Consider the following 18,691-nt stretch of genomic DNA (forward strand, 5'->3'; position numbering starts at 1 on the left):
ACCCTACTCTGTACTGTCCTACTCTACCCTACTCTGTACTGTCCTACTCTAGCCTACTCTGTACTGTCCTATTCCACCCTACTCTGTACTGTCCTACTCTACCCTATTCTGTACTGTCCTACTCTACCCCACTCTGACTTGTCCTACCCTACCCTACTCTGCATTATCTTTAGACTACCCTACTCTGTACTGTCCTACTCTACCCTACTCTGTACTGTCCTACTCTACACTACTCTGCACTGTCCTACTCTGTAATATCCTACTCTACCCTACTCTGTACTGTCCTACTCTACCCTATTCTGTACTATCCTACTCTACCTTACTCTACCTTATGTAGTGTCCTACCATCTACCCTTCTCTCAACTATTATACTGTCTACTATAAATGTGTTCATCTCATTGGCAACTGACACTCCTGCATTGTCCTATCTGCTACTGTCCTGTTCCTTTCTCAACAGTCGGACTGGATCAACCATATTTCTGTTCATCTCACTACTCTCCTACTCGCTTGCGATAACAGTTCAGATGGTAGTCAAGTGGTAGTTATTTTCGAGAATTTATCATTGTGATTATGTTGAATCGTTCACTCTTTATTCGAGTAATGTAAGATATGCTGAGGAAATGTGTCACTGTACGTTTTTGTAAGTTCGCGTGAAGAGTGGAAAGGGACGGCTGTGAGGGGAGGTTGGAGGCCGTTTATTTAGTATGTACTGATATACGTGTATTTGTTTCAAAGTTATTAATGCGTTATTCTTAATAAAATATATTTTTTCCAGTGTAAGAAGTAGTTCTGTTGTATTTAAGAACTGAAGTTGAATTGTGTGGTTAGATGATGTGGAGGAAGAATGTGGGTAGGCCATTGCATGGTGCTCATTGAGCAGCAGCTGACAGGCCCCATTCATGATATACGTCTTTGTTGTGTATTTTACTGTTGAATTACTCAACAAGGTTTTTAATGGTCATTTCCTATCAACATCATAGCTCAGAAGATTGGACACACATAATTTCTTTGATTTCAATCATGAATTCCACACAGTGCATGACGAGAACAGTTTAGCATGAAGTGGTCAGTCAGGTCACACATTCATCTCACACACATATTACTCATATATCATCGTTACTGACAATGTTTATACTTGGAGAAGTATCACACTTTAATTACAATCTTTCATGTCACTTTATAAGAATCTGCTATGACGAAAATTCACAAAAGCTGTGAGCATGAATTGTATCCAAGATGGAGTGTTCAATATTTACGTCACACATGGAATATTATGGCAAGATAAAGACACGAGACTGTGTTATGTACTCATACACAGGAAGAGATATGCCCCCGATGGGAGAAAAACAAATGTGGAAAGCAAATTCACGAGTGAGTGAGGAAATGGGCAAATCAATAAGCATATGCAGTGGAATATTATATCTGTATTATGGCGGCATGTGAGGTTATCCAGTCTGAACCAGTAAAACCACGAAGACACACAACCTATCAGGATTACTGATGACCCTCCATCATGCACTATTTATTGTCGTGAAACATTCCAAAGACAAGACTGGGTAAATTATGTCAACTCATTAAGGATTTACAGAAAGCCGCCATTCATGATATGCGTCCAGGCATCTTTCAGCATGTTAAGTGTATGTTCTCTTAATGACCATTACCTATCAACATGATAGCTCAGAATTTAGGACACCTATAATTTCTTTGATTTCAATCATGAATGCCACACAAACAAAGCATGACGAGAAACGTTCAACATGAAGTTATCAATGACTATACATTAAACTCACACAAATATAGCTTTGACGTTTTTGTATATCACCATGCCAGACAATGTGTATTCTTGTGTTGTTGAATCTGAAATTGAGTGCATTAAATGTTTACGCCACACTGGCAAATATATCATCGGAAGACAAGAGATGACACATGATATGTCCCCTGAGACGAGACGTGTTTGAATGTGAACGTGAGAATGGACACCTCTGAGGGGAGCAAACCAAATGTGGAAAGCTAATTCACGAGTGATTTAGGAAATGGGCAAATCAATAGACATATGGAGCGGATATTCTATCCATGTAGGCAATATAACATGTATTGCCTCTTGCAAGCACTTTTCAAACTCAGCAGCTGAAACCATAAGCTGATAAAACGTGCCTCACAGCTAGTCCTCCTTAAAGAACTATTCATGTACAGCCATTGTCACCAAGACCATCTCCAGACAAACATGGGTGACTTGTAAACTATTCTGATCTTGACTCATAATGCGTGTCAATCAGATCAACACTGAACGTAAGTTGATGTAACACACGTCACAGCTGGCCATCCATGAAACACTTATAATACTCGGCAGCCATTGTCACCAACGTGGTCTCAAGACAAATATGAGTGACTGGTAAACTATTCTCATCAAGACTCATAATGTGTGTCAGTCAGATAACACTGAACGTAAGTTGATGTAACACACGTCACAGCTGGACCTCCATTATGGAATACTGTAAGGGACATTCTCGCGATCTCGCATTCTCGCGATCTCGACCTTTGGAAACGAGGTAAATATGCCAAAAACACGAGAATGCGAGATCGCGAGAACGCGAGATTTGGCCAAAATCTCGCGTTCTCGCGATCTCGCATTCTCGTGTTTTTGGTACATAGCCATTTTTGTCAAAAGTCGACAACGCGAGAATGCGACATTTGAACATGATGCAAAATCTCGCAATCTCGCAATCTCGACTTGTCAAATTAGGCCACATAAAAACGAAATCGCGAGAACGCGAGAATGCGACATTTCATTTTCTCGCGATCTCGCGTTCTCGTGTTCTCGCGTTTTAGACGCTGTCCGTGCGCATGCGTAATATCATAAGGTCAAGCGCATGCGCACGTTAGTAGTCCTATGGTCATGCTTCTTTCATGCTCTTCATTCTCCAAGTAGCATTTCGCAAACTTATGACTTGAGCTTGAAAATGCTATGTAATTTAAATACACAAAGTCTGAGTCATCTCCCGTTGTTACAGTTTCCTAAGTACTTTATAATAAAACCCTCAACATGCTCAATATATTTTACAAAAGAAATTGTGTGCATGAATGTCCAATGATAGTGAAAATATTAATGTGTCTGAAAGCTGGAAACAAAACTATTACCGTCAGTGAGTGAGTAATATTGCTTAAAGTCGCATCAGCAGTACTACAGTTACAGAAATAATCACAGGCCAGTGAGTTTCTCCATGAGGCAATTTTATACACGGCTAGCATATTCATGAAAGGCAAAATTTTCATAGACCAATTTGTAATACAAAATTAACTTTCATATTTTCATATTGTAACCGGGGATTGTGATGGAAAATACAATTTCAAACATAGACTACGGGTGTGAGTGTTTATTGCCAGAGTAGATAATGACATCTTTTAATGTACAAAACAATACTGCATAGGTTTCATTCATTCGTTTCATATAAACATACGTCTATATTCTGTACATGAACATGAACTTACTAATCAATGATATACAAAATCATTATATTAACCCTATAATGAACAAACAATTCATCAAGGGCGATAACTCGATCCCGACATCACTCATAAGATACAATATAAACCTGGTCCATGTTGTAAAACACACTTAACATTATAAATACAATTACCATTTTCTTGAAACTGCTGTATTTATTCAGTAACTCACATATATTTGGCACGATACACTATTTACAATTCATATTTCGAGACACGACAAACATGTAAATTACCCATACCCAGTGGGTGACACTGGGATGTTTATCGTCTTCATGCAACCGCATTCTGGACGAATATGAAGTACTATTTTGAGCCAGCTGACGGTCACTTCCTTCTCACAATTAACGTCATCAAACTCTCTGCCATATTAAAGAACATGATCACAATCAAATCATCCGAAATGAGGTCATGATTAATCGTATAAAACACCCCGCTTCGTTCTTCAATGATTTTAGCGAGTAAACGTGTAGTCATCTATAGATTAAGTGAGAGAGTTGGGTTTAACAAAGGTTTAAACAGTATTCCAGTTACATCACAACGTGTCAGCTTAATATGAGAGGAAAGCCCGAAGTGATGCAGGTCTCAGACGTTTACCTCTTCGATGAAGCCCACGAGAACGGCGAACCGGGATTCGAACCCACAATCATAGGTTCCGGGCGTGCCCAACTGACGCAACTCTGCACAGAGAATCGCGGCGCCTCAGACGACTGGGCCACCCTAACGAGTGTTGATATATTTGATGTCAGACCGCCGTCATATAGCTGGAATATTGCTGAGTGCGGCGTTAACAACAAACAAACAAACAAACAAAATCTTTCTGAAAAATACCTTTAGGCATCCATGTTGGTTATTTGACTGTTAGTTGTTAGACAATATTTGTCAAATTCAGTCAGTTCACAGGCAAGAAACGGAGAGTGTTCTTGACTTTATAATGTTACCAGTCTACATAAAATTTCTGTATAATCAAAAGACTTGGAACATTTGCATTCTGACATTGTCAAAAGTCACGTGATTTTGAGCAGCCATTTTGAAATAAACTTCATTAATTTGCAAAGCAGAAATTTCGATGAACGTTCTTGTTCATCCCGTCGTTTTGATGTTTATTCATCATCCAACATCATTCTTCCAACTTTTTCAGTTTGCAGACAGTAATAAGATGTTGGATACAATGGTTCGTGCGCACCTCAGTTCACGCCGCTGCACGCGAGTTTACCGTGAGTGAGTGAGTTTGGTTTTACGCCGCTTTTAGCAATATTCCACCAATATCACGGCGGGGGACACTAGAAATGGGCTTCAAACATTGTAACCATGTCGGGAATCGAAACCGGGTCTTCGGCGTGACGTGCGAATGCTTTAACCACTCGGCTACCCGACCGCCCCGAGTTTACCGTGACGAATTACCTTACAAAATAGTTACATTTAACTGTATAGACAATTAGCACAAAAACACGAGAACGCGAGATTGCGACACTTGACCAATGTCGCAATCTCGCGTTCTCGCGTTCTCGTGTTTTTGTGCTAATTGCCTATACAGTTATATGTAACTATTTTCAAAAACACGAGAACGCGAGAACGCGAGATCGCGACACTTGACCAATGTCGCAATCTCGCGTTCTCGCGTTCTCGTGTTTTTGTGCTAAATGCCTATACAGTTATATGTAACTATTTTCAAAAACACGAGAACGCGAGAACGCGAGATCGCGACACTTGACCAATGTCGCAATCTCGCGTTCTCGCGTTCTCGTGTTTTTGTGCTAATTGCCTATACAGTTATATGTAACTATTTTCAAAAACACGAGAACGCGAGAACGCGAGATCGCGACACTTGACCAATGTCGCAATCTCGCGTTCTCGCGTTCTCGTGTTTTTGTGCTAAATGCCTATACAGTTATATGTAACTATTTTCAAAAACACGAGAACGCGAGAACGCGAGATCGCGACACTTGACCAATGTCGCAATCTCGCGTTCTCGCGTTCTCGTGTTTTTGTGCTAATTGCCTATACAGTTATATGTAACTATTTTCAAAAACACGAGAATGCGAGAACGCGAGATCGCGACACTTGACCAATGTCGCAATCTCGCGTTCTCGCGTTCTCGTGTTTTTGTGCTAATTGCCTATACAGTTATATGTAACTATTTTCAAAAACACGAGAACGCGAGAATGCGAGATCGCGACACTTGACCAATGTCGCAATCTCGCGTTCTCGCGTTCTCGTGTTTTTGTGCTAATTGCCTATACAGTTATATGTAACTATTTTCAAAAACACGAGAATGCGAGAACGCGAGATCGCTACACTTGACCAATGTCGCAATCTCGCGTTCTCGCGTTCTCGTGTTTTTGTGCTAATTGCCTATACAGTTGTATGTAACTATTTTCAAAAACACGAGAACGCGAGAACGCGAGATTGCGACACTTGACCAATGTCGCAATCTCGCGTTCTCGCGTTCTCGTGTTTTTGTGCTAATTGCCTATACAGTTATATGTAACTATTTTCAAAAACACGAGAACGCGAGAATGCGAGATCGCGACACTTGACCAATGTCGCAATCTCGCGTTCTCGCGTTCTCGTGTTTTTGTGCTAATTGCCTATACAGTTATATGTAACTATTTTCAAAAACACGAGAACGCGAGAACGCGAGATTGCGACACTTGACCAATGTCGCAATCTCGCGTTCTCGTGTTTTTGTGCTAATTGCCTATACAGTTATATGTAACTATTTTCAAAAACACGAGAACGCGAGAACGCGAGATCGCGACACTTGACCAATGTCGCAATCTCGCGTTCTCGCGTTCTCGTGTTTTTGTGCTAATTGCCTATACAGTTATATGTAACTATTTTCAAAAACACGAGAACGCGAGAACGCGAGATTGCGACATTGGTCAAGTGTCGCGATCTCGCGTTCTCGTGTTTTTGTTCCTGTTTGCCTGTACAGTCATCTTGTGGCTCAGTCGTCTGAGTTGTCGCAATTCGTTGTGTAGAGTTGCGTCCCTTGGATGTGCCAGAAACCTACAAAGGTAGGGGCATTGCCTAAAAGTCGGGCCGGGCCGGGCCGGGCCAAGGCGGGCCAAAGTGTTACTGGCTAATTACTTCATTATCGGCGATCATACCTACATATAATTGATGCAACATTCAGACATGACATTAATGAACAATCACCAAAAAAAAAAGTGCACCATAGATAAGTAATTCGGAGTAAATCACTTGAAAACCAGAAAGTGGAGCTGTGTGCAAGCGTCGCTGATCTTGGTAACATGTAAAAGAGCAATCGTTAAACGAAATAAGATTTGAAACGTATCAAATACTTCTAGCTATCGTGATACAAATTTCCATCTGTGAGCATAGCGTTTATATTTATAGGAACGTACTATATATAAGTAAATACCACTTTATGATGTCACTGATCGTCGTATTTAAAGCAGACACGTTGGTTAAAGTAGACCTCTTCTCCCTATACTCTCAACAGTCACACAAGTGTTCGGTCCGACTTGGCCCGGGCGGTCAAAATCAACTTTAAACATAAATATCTATCTTCATATGTGTTTACATCTATAGATTAGTGTTATATCTACCTATATACCACTTTATAATGTCACGGTACATCGTATTTAAAGAAAACATGGGGCTCAAAGTGAAGCATGTTTACTGTGTTTTCTTAAGAAAATCTATGTCAGAAGTGTTCGGTCCGACTTGGTCCGGGCTGTCAAAATCAACTTAAACCGCACAGATGTATCTTCAAATGTGTTAACATCTATAGACTAGTGTTATATCTAAGTGAAGCCATCCATGAAGAAAACATCCTGCGTTGGTTTAACACGAATTAGTGCCAAACGCGTTAATTAATGAAAGAAGAGTAGTCAAAACACTGTCATTTCGAATTCCTGCCCAGGACATCACACCCCTGCACGCTAAGGTCGGTGAGAAACCTTCTCATCAAAGTCAAGACACAGTCAAGACACTGACTTTTCGGTATGGACTCTCGGTATGTAGCTATAATTATCATTTTATTACATTGCTGAAGATGCATTTTGATACAAACTCAATTAAATGAGCAAAACTATACGTTTCTGGACATTTGAGATCTGCCTAGATATGCACGTTTCGTTTTATTATTCTGCAATCCAGTTTTAGTATTACCCGCTGGCCCGGCCCGCCCCGACTTTTCTTGGCCCGACTTTTAGGCAATCCCAATGGTAGGTTTCCTCCCATTTAAAAGGGGCACTGATCTACAGCAATGACCCGAGACTGGTTGTTGTCTTTGTTATTGTTTTCCCCCGTGAGTATCCGGATGATATAGCAGATGTCAAGACTTGTCGCGACCTGTGCTGCGCCATTCGTAAGCGCATGTATCGCTTTTATTAATAGTATTTCATTGTGGGTACATTGTTTAGACAAAATGTATAAAGTTTCACGAAGGCAATTTTTGCAACGCATAAATATTCAGTTATTTTATAAATTGACTGAAAATCGGTCAATTTATGTTATTGTTATTACGAATTCCAAACATTTTTATGTTTTAATTTCATCACCCAGTGACTGAAAATGATAGGATTAAATTAAAGAAAACGAAATTCAAAGTATGTTTCTATAGTTTTGGCTTCTTATACTAGCGGGGCGGTCGGGTAGCCTAGTGGTTATTGCTGAAATAGTGCTAAAAGCGGGGTAAAATCAAACACACTCACTCACTCTAATACTAGGATAAATAGTCTATTTTTAAGCCCTTTTGAACCTCTTAAAAGTTGTTAGTCAATCTGGACTTGGATTCAGTCAATTTCTATATTACTGATATATTTAGACATTTTATAAATTGCCTGAGTGAATCACATTTTACACATTGAGTGTAATATACATGTATACACGCCTACAGGTACAAGAGGAACAAAAATGATTTTGTCCAATGCAACAGCAAATGAATGAAAACAAAATGCAAATATCATAAAAACGACCCACCGAAGTTTTATGTATACATTTGGGCAGCTTCCTTGTTCGAGGAATGTATCCGTGAACATTCACATATGGGAACAATATCCCATACGTCTGCAGCTGTACAAATAAATTTATTCGACTTCACATGGCTCTGTTACATTCAAATGTTTTAAAATATAAACATATAGCGTTTCTGGATATTATAACCCGTGTACGTTTCTCAACTGATCACTAAGTTTGTTTCAGATGTTTCACAAAGGTGTCTAGTCTCATCGGTCAGCTGAGATAGCACGTGTGACAATTATGTTCATGATGTCCATTGTGCTTTATAAATATCCATGGAGTTAGAAAGCAATGAACAATCAATAAACGTATTATCGGCTAATCCTTTGAACCAAGTATGTTGTTTTTACATCGGCACTTCACGCCATGATATGAATGTATTCCGTCTGCTTTAGTAAACCTACACATGTAAACACTTACAAACCCACTGTGCAAGATAACAGTGATTAATCAATGAACGTAATTTCTGTGGAACTTTTGATGGCGAGGAATGATCCGTTTACAAAAAAGTAAATGAACTGATCACTCCTCTTGCTGGGCTGCGACGTGAATAATACATAACATACATTTCACCTCACTTCAAACCTGGATTCAGATGAAATAATTACCCCAGACACAAGACACAACAGCCAAATGGGAACCGTTGTCAGGTAATCTGAGTAGTGCTACCACTAACTATACCTGTAATAGGTTCATTAACTGAGCAAAGACACAGGTGTAGGGTTATGCCAGAAAACGTGGATAACAACAAGAGATAGTAATCGTATTATCCGCGCAATCCAAAATCCGAAAATGCTTTCACTGCTGGGATACCATTTTTTAAACTATAAAAATAAACTGACGGCCAAAAGAAACGTTACCAACGATATTTCTATGATAAAATATGACCAACACAAATTGAAGCAGCAATAACAATTAACACGTCCCATTTTAATTCTGGAAACCCTAACGGCCAGAAACTCTACGGTCTTTTCCCAGTGTCGGTCAAAGGTATTTACAAAAATAAGCATGCTGTTTTTATGGGAACATACTAAGGAAGAAAAAATGAAAAAAAAGAGTTCAAAAACTCAATATTTACACCATCTCGCCACTGGGCCAATTATTGTATTGTAGAAATTCATCATTCAGAACCGTAAAATTGCTAATTCAACAACAAAGTCCTTGACCTCCAACAGGGACATTTCTTGACAAGGGGTCATTCGTCCAGTATTCGATCAACAACATTGGTTACAACTTTAAGGTGACAACGGCCCAGACCGTTCAAAACGGGATATGACCTCCATGAGCGGCAATGCATCTTCGAATGCGGCGTCGAACTGAGTAGACAAGCGTCCTCACATCGACCGCAGGTATCCGATTCCATTCCTCACGGAGGGCAACGATCAACGCTTGTCTCGTGAAGGGAGGATGTTGACGTTTCCGAAGACGACGCACCAGCTGGTCCGAGATGTTCTGAGGGTGACATATCTGGTGATCGAGCTGGCCATGGCAGGACAGTCACGCTGTAGGCGTTGAGGAAGTCTCTAGTAATACGGGCTTTATGGGGTGTGGCGTTATCTTGTTGGAACACCGTCCGTTGTTGACGCTGGATGAAAGGAAGAACCACTGGCCGTACGATATTGTCAATGTAGCGTTGTGCTGTCAGATTGCCTTCGATGATGAGAAGTTCCGTCTTCTCGTCCCCGCAAACGCCGCCCCAGACCATCACACTTCCGCCCCCGTAAGGTTCAACCTCCTGGACACAACAAGGAGCCGTACGTTCACCACGTCGTCGATAAACTCGCGTCCGCCCATCAGGTTTGAAGAGTTGGAACCTGCTCTCGTCACTTAACGGCACTCGCCGCCAATCCCTTTGTTGCCATCGCTGAGTTTGCCTGCACCACGTCAATCTGGCACGTCGATGTTGACGGGTCAAGGTCATGCCCTTGAAAGGGCGATAAGCCCGGAGACCATAATGTCGTAGTCGTCTGGTCACAGTTTGTCTGCTGACCGGATGTCCTAAGCTGTTGGCAGCTGATGACGTCACAGTAAGAAATCTGTTCCTCGGATGAAGTACTCGTAAAAAGCGGTCATCCTGCGGGGTCGTGACCTTTGGTCTGCCACTCCGTGGTGTGTCTGCGGTTCTGCCAGTCTGTCGGAGACGTGCGACCAGTCTGGAGCAGTTCATGTTAATGGCAACCGCTCTCTGTGTCGCTCCAGCATACATATGGCTCTCTCCCTCTGGACAGCGGTGGGGCGGTCGGGTAGCCTAGTGGTTGAAGCGTTCGCTCGTCACGCCGAAGACCCGGGTTCGATTCCAGACATGGGTACAATGTGTGAAGCCCATTTCTGGTGTCCCCCGCCGTGATATTGCTGGAATATTGCTAAAAGCTGCGTAAAACCAAACACACTCACTCACTCACTCTGGACAGCGGTCAGTCTTGGCATGTTCGTTGGTGTTAATCATCGCAACCATTGATAGGGAACAGGTCCGTGCGTAATTTATACCCGGGATTGCACGATAATTTGGGAAAGAATGTTTTATAAAAATGCTGAAAAACACCAATATTTCCCAAAATCCGTAAAGCACGTGTAAAGAACGACAGAGAACATGAAGGCTGTATTCGTGAAATAACCATCTGGGGTATTTCCATATAACGACATCCGATGAGCTTCCATCGTTGTTTTTGTCCGTTTGTTTAGGCTGACGAAATTAATTAACATGCGCCCTGTGTCTGAGATTCAGAGATTACAGGTAACCAATCAGTGTTCTTGAACACAGTAGTCCAGTCTCTTGTCACACTCAGTTGCGTCAGCGAGCAAATCGGCAGATAGTGAACCCCAGCTGGCAGTGTTAGACAGCCGAGAAGAAGATTAGTGCCCCTTTAAACCTACAAGCCGGGATATAACTGAAATATAAATACTGTTCAAAGCAGTGTTAAGCCAAACTCACTCACTTATTCAGAGCCATGCCGGTCCCCCAGGCTTGATATTGGCGGTACTTTTCCAGTATAAGCATGCCTGTCATTTGGATGTTATGGCCGCAATAAATTAATAGTTACAGTTTGATTGATTTTTTAAAAACATGGGAGACAGGAGACATTTAAATTTAACGTTTTATTTTGTTCTTATCGACCTACTTTAGGCATATGTGTACAATTGCTGTCGACGGATGCGATTCACATGCATCATGTGTGTTCAGTAGGGCTACGTGTTGCGGAGTATTTTATCAGGTAAAGAAAGTAGAAACACTCATATTAACGATACTTCTATTTCTAGGAATTTGAGGGCATTAAAATAATGTAAGGCAGGATGTTTTGTTGTCAGGCGGGCGCGGATGAACATCAATTTATTAAAGTAGCGAATAAGGTATCGTATAAAAACAAACAAAAAAACCATCGGACAATATCATTTTATCCGAATGCTACAATTTGGTCTGTGAGAATTTTCTTTTAATGAATATTCTAGCCGTGTATAAAATTGCCTCATTGAGAAACTCACTGGCTTGTGATTATTTCTGTAACTCACAGTGTAGCCGTGAATAGCTGCAATACTGCTGATGCGACTTTAAGCAATACTACTCACTCACTCACTGACGGTGATAGTTAATGTTTTCACCATCATTGGACATTCATGCACACAATCTCTTTTGTAAAATATATTGAGCATGTTGAGGGTTTTATTATAAAGTACATAGGAAACTGTAACAACGGGAGATGACTCAGACTTTGTGTATTTAAATTACATAGCATTTCCAAGCTCAAGTCATAAGTTTGCGAAATGCTACTTGGAGAATGAAGAGCATGAAAGAAGCATGACCATAGGACTACTAACGTGCGCATGCACTTGACCTTATGATATTACGCATGCGCACGGACAGCGTCTAAAACGCGAGAACGCGAGAACGCGAGATCGCGAGAAAATGAAATGTCGCATTCTCGCGTTCTCGCGATTTCGTGTTTTTGTGGCCTAATTTGACAAGTCGAGATTGCGAGATTGCGAGATTTTGCATCATGTCCAAATGTCGCATTCTCGCGTTGTCGACTTTTGACAAAAAGTGCTATGTACCAAAAACACGAGAATGCGAGATCGCGAGAACGCGAGATTTTGGCCAAATCTCGCATTCTCGCGATCTCGCATTCTCGTGTTTTTGGCATATTTACCTCGTTTCCAAAGGTCGAGATCGCGAGAATGCGAGATCGCGAGAATGTCCCTTACAGTATTCCATACTCCATAAAGCACTTTTAATAATAAGCAGCCATTGTCACCAACGTGGTCTCAAGACAAACATGGGTGACTGGTAAGCTTTTCTAACCTCGACACATTAGGTGGGTTACTCAGACGAGATCTGATGATACATGAATATGGTATAGCAATGATGCAAGGTTGATATCATACACTTATTCCAAGTAATACATGTTTAGGAAAGAGCTTTGCTTTTTGCATTGCAAAAGTTTAAGTTCGGTTCTTGTATTTGCCAAAGATTTAATAGTAAGAAAATGTTACACACGGGCATATGCAATACTGTTACTTTCTGATATATAATATCAGAAACGTAATTAGATAATGACAGTTTAATGGTGCCAATATGTTTTTCTTAGTCTGACGGATAAAAAAGTAAACATTTCTAAACGCACTTCAGGGGCCCACTTCATATAGAAGCACCGGAGTTCCTATATTGGTTCAGCAGGCCAACATGGGATGTAAGCGGGCTAACACAGTTGTGCCAGGCCAATATCGCATTTGACTGTGATTGCATTCCTTACATTGCAATCCCAACAAGGCGATAGACTGCTGTTATGTAAGATCGTGGATCCTGTTTCTGATATAACTGTGACATTTTTTATCTTTTTTTTCTTTATCTCTTTTACTGATACTATTTTGAAACACATAGTTTAGGTAGTCAATTATAAATATGTCATTAAATGATATAGGTCCTCGGTAAGTCATATTGGCCTGAGGCAGGCTGGCTGGACTAGACCGAAGCAATGCTTTGGGGGAAAAATTTCACTCACCAATGACCTGTAACAAGGCCTCGGACAGTCATATTGGCCCAGAAGCGTTGCCTCAATCCAATATAGCCTAGGGCCTATACCAGGGACACATAATAACATAATAATATTGCATCTGTGTAGCTTCATGTATTCCGCCTAGTAAACTCAATACTTCTGTATCCTATTCCTAGCCTAGTGGCCATGTAACGGCAGGGAACACCCGTGTGCTACTTTCGTATAGACTCATTGCAAGAGTCGACAATTTGGTCTGTGGCTGATTAGGATGTGCTACACAAAATGTCGACAGCAGATTGACTTCATTTGACTATAATTTTCTATCTGAATTTGGAATCTGAGGGAAATACATAGGTATTAATGCACGATTGCGTTCAGGGCAATGCTGAATATGTAGAGTTTATTTCCTCCAAGCTTCAGGCCATAGGCCCATAGAACATACATTATATCAATAAAGTGTATGCATAAATACATGAAAGGAATATCATGCATAAATGATATATCAGTGAATTGTGAGTGACTCGCGTAATCTAAAAGCGTGGTAGATATATTTAGCAAGTTGTGCAATAGTGTATTTACATTTAGAAGACATAAGATTTACAAATTTTTCATATGATGGATTAGTGTGAATGCTTAACTACCTCTGGTATAAAGGAAATCAGGACTTTATTGAAATCTCAATTTCGCATTATCCTTGTATGTTTTGTTATCGTCGTCCTCCCATTAGACCGTTTCCCATGTCCTCTACTTTTGCCCTCCCGTTTCTCCACCTACTACTCTTTTGGTCCCTTCCCCTCTTATAATTCTGGATATAACTGGAATACTTTTCAAAGCGACGTAAAACCCAAACGTGTCACGCACTCCGTATCTCAAAGTCCCTTATTTTCGCCCTGCCGTTAACTCAGTACCCCAACTTTATTCCATCCAACTGCCTCCATCCACCCTACTTCCCCGGTATCCTCCTTACCTTCCCTTCTATCCTCCTTATTCCCTCATCCGTCCATCTTACCTCCACCTCTGTCCTTCCTCATTACCTTCCACTCCATCCTTCCTGCTAATCACTAACCCTCCTTACACCCACTTCCCCTCTCATACCTCCATGTCCCACATAACCCCAAGGGCATCCCATTACAGTCCCCTTCCCCTCTCATACCTCCATGTCCCACATAACCCAAATGGTCTCCAACTACAGACCCCTTCCCCTCTCATACGTCCATGTCATATGTCCCCGATACCCGTATATCAGCTCTCCTACTGCAGTCCCCTTTTGCCTCTAATACCTCCATACCCCCCATACAGGTATGTCCGTCCTCCAACTACAGTCCCCTTCCAGTCTCATATCTCCATGTCCCCCATACCTGTATATCCGTCCTCCCACTGAATTCCCCTTCCTCTCTCATACTTCCATGTCTCCCATACCTGTATAACCGTCCTCCCTCTGGAGTCCCCATCATCTCTCATACATCCATGTCCCCCATACCTGTATGTCCGTCCTCCCACTGCATTCCCCTTCCCCTCTCATACTTCCATGTCTCATACCTGTATATCCGTCCCCCCACTACATTCTCCTTCCCATCTCATACTTCCATGTCTCCCATACCCGTATATCCGTCCTCCCACTGCATTCTCCTTCCCCTCTCATACATCCATGTCCCCCATACCTGTATGTCAGTCCTCCGACTGCAGTCCCCTTCCCCTCCCATACCTCCAGGCCTTATACCCGTATGTCCGTCCTCCCACTGCAGTCCCCTTCCCCTCTCATACTTCCATGTCTCCCATACCTGTATGCCCGTCCTCCCTCTGGAGTCCCCATCCTCTCTCATACTTCCATGTCCCCCATACCTGTATGTCCGTCTTCCCACTGCATTCCCCTTCATCTCTCATACTTCCATGTCCCCCATACCTGTATGCCCGTCCTCCCACTGCATTCCCCTTCATCTCTCATACTTCCATGTCCCTCATACCTGTATGTCAGTACTCCCACTGCAGTCCCCTTCATCTCTCATACCTCCAGTCCCCATACCCGTATATCCGTCCTCCCACTGCATTCCCCTTCCTCTCTCATACCTCCGTGTCACCCATACACGTATGTCTGTCTTCCCACTAGAGTCCCCCTCCCCTCTCACACCTCCATGTCCCCTATACCCGTAAGTGCGTCCTCCCACATCAGTCTCCTTCCCTTCTGACACCTCAATATCCCCCATACCCGTATGTCCATCCTCCCAATACAGTTGAATTCCCCTCTCCTACCTCCCTGTGCCACACACCCGGATGTCCATCCTTCAACTAAGGCCCCTTTCCCCACCCATCCCTCCCTGTCCCTCATACCCGTATGCTCACCTACCACAACAGCCCCCTTCCCCTCTCATACCTCCATGTCCCCCATACCCGTATATCAGTCCTCCCACCAGAGTCCCCTTCCCCTGTCATACCCCCTTGTCCTCCATACCCGTATATCCGTTCTCCAACTACTGTCCCCTTTACCTCTTATACCTCCATGTCCCCCCAACCTGTATGTTCATGCTTCCACTACAGTCCCCTTCCCCTCTCATACCTCCATGTCCCCCGTACCCGTAAGTCCGTCCTCCACTACGGTCCCCTTACCCTATACTACCTTGATGTCCCACATACCCGTATGTCCGTCCTCCCAATACAGTCCCCTTCCCCTCTCATACCTCCATATCCGACATACCCATATGTCCGTCCTCCCACTACAGTCCCTTTCCCCTCTCATACCTTCATGTCCCACATACCCGTAAGTCCGTTTTTCCACTACTGTCCCCTTCCCTTCTCATACCTCCATGTCCCCCCAACCTGTATGTCCATGCTTCCACTACAGTCCCCTTCCCCTCTCATACCTCCATGTCCCCCGTACCCGTAAGTCCGTCCTCCACTACGGTCCCCTTACCCTATAATACCTTGATGTCCCACATACCCGTATGTCCGTCCTCCCAATACAGTCCCCTTCCCCTCTCATACCTTCATGTCCCACATACCCGTAAGTCCGTTTTTCCACTACTGTCCCCTTCCCTTCTCATACCTCCATGTCCCCCCAAGCTGTATGTCCATCCTTCCACTACAGTCCACTTCCACTCTCATACCTCCAAGTCCCCCGTACCCGTAAGTCCGTCCTCCACTACAGTCACCTTCACCTCTCATACCTCCATGTTCCCCATACCCGTATGTCAGACCTCCCACGACAGTCCCATTCCCCTCTCATACCTCCATGTCCCCCATACCCGTATGTCAGTCCTCCTACTACAGTCCCCTTCCCCCCTCATACCTCCATATCCCACATACCCGTTAGTTCGTCCTTCCACTATTTCCCCCTTCCACTCTCTTACCTCCGTGTCTGACATACCCGTATGTCAGTCCTCCCACTGCCGTCCCTTCCCCTCTCATACTTCAATGTCCGACATACCCGTATGTCCGTCCACCCACTACAGCCTCTTCCCCTCTCATACCTCCATGTCCCACATACCCGTAAGTCCGTCCTTCCACTACTGCCACCTTCCCCTCTCTTACCTCCATGTCCAACATACCCGTATGTCAGTCCTCCCACTACAGTCCCCTTCCTTTCTCATACCTCCATGTCACCCATACAGGTATGTCCGACCTCCTACTACACTGTCCTTGCCCTGTCATACCTCCATGTCCGACATACCCGTATGTCAGTCCTCCCACTACAGTCCCTTCCACACTCATACCTTGATGTCCCACATACCCGTAAGTCCGTCCTCCTTTAAAGTCCCCTTCGCCTCTCATACCTCCACGTCCCCCATACCCGTATGTCAGTCCTCCCACTACAGTCCCCTTCCCCTCTCATACCTCCATATCTCACATACCCGTTAGTCCGTACTTCCACTACTGCCCCCTCCCCTCTCTTACCTCCATGTCCGACATGCCCGTATGTCAGTCCTCCCACAACAGCCCCTTCCCCTCTCATACCTCCATGTCCCACATACCCGTATGTTTGTCTTCACACTACAGCCCCCTTCCCCTCTCATACCCCCATGTCCCACATACCCGTATGTTTGTCTTCACACTACAGCCCCTTCCCCTCTCATACCTCCATGTCCCACATACCCGTATGTTTGTCTTCACACTACAGCCCCTTCCCCTCTCATACCTCCATGTCCCACATACCCGTATGTTTGTCTTCACACTACAGCCCCCTTCCCCTCTCATATGTACATGTCCCACATACCCTTAAGTCCGTCCTCCACTAAAGTCCTCTTCCCCTCTCATACCTCCATGTCCCTCGTACCCTTATGTCCGTCCTCCACTAGAGCCCCTTCCCCTCTCATACCTTGATGTCCCACATACCCGTAAGTCCGTTTTTCCACTACTGTCCCCTTCCCTTCTCATACCTCCATGTCCCCACAAGCTGTATGTCCATCCTTCCACTACAGTCCACTTCCACTCTCATACCTCCAAGTCCCCCGTACCCGTATGTCCGTCCTCCACTAGAGCCCCTTCCCCTCTCATACCTTGATGTCCCACATACCCGTAGAGTTCGTTCTTCCACTACTGCCCCCTTCCCCTCTCTTACCTCCATGTGCCACCAACCTGTATAGCCATCCTTACACTGCAGTCCCCTTCCCCTCTCATACCTCAATATCCCACAAACCCATAAGTCCGTCCTTCCACTACAGTCCCCTTCCCATCTCATTACCCCATGTCCGACTCACCCGAATGTCCGTCCTCCCACTACAGCCCCTTTCCCCTCTCATTCCTCCAAGTCCGAGATACCCGTATGTCAGTCCTCCCATTACAGTCCCTTCAATTCTCATGCCTCCATGTACCCAATACTCATATGTCAGTCCTCCCACTACAGCTGCTTCCCCTCTCATACCTCCATGTCCCATGTACCTGTAAGTCCGTCCTTCCACTACTGTCCCCTTCCCATCTCATACCTCCATGTCCCCCCACCTATATGTCCATCCTTCCACTACAGTCCCCTTCCCCTCTTACCTCCATGTCCGACATATCCTTATGTCAGTCCTCCCACAACAGTCCCCTTCTCCTCTCATACCTCCATGTCCCCCCACCTGTATGTCCATCCTTCCACTACAGTCCCATTCCCCTTTCATACCTCCATGTATCCCGTATCCGTAAGTCCGTCCTCCACTACAGTCACCTTTCCCTTTTACCTCCATGTCCGACATACCCGTAAGTCAGTCCTCCCACTAGAGCCCCCTTCCCCT

The sequence above is a fragment of the Haliotis cracherodii genome, unplaced genomic scaffold (assembly GCF_022045235.1).
Source record: "Haliotis cracherodii isolate W230 unplaced genomic scaffold, xgHalCrac1.p SCAF_17, whole genome shotgun sequence".
NCBI lineage: Eukaryota > Metazoa > Mollusca > Gastropoda > Lepetellida > Haliotidae > Haliotis > Haliotis cracherodii.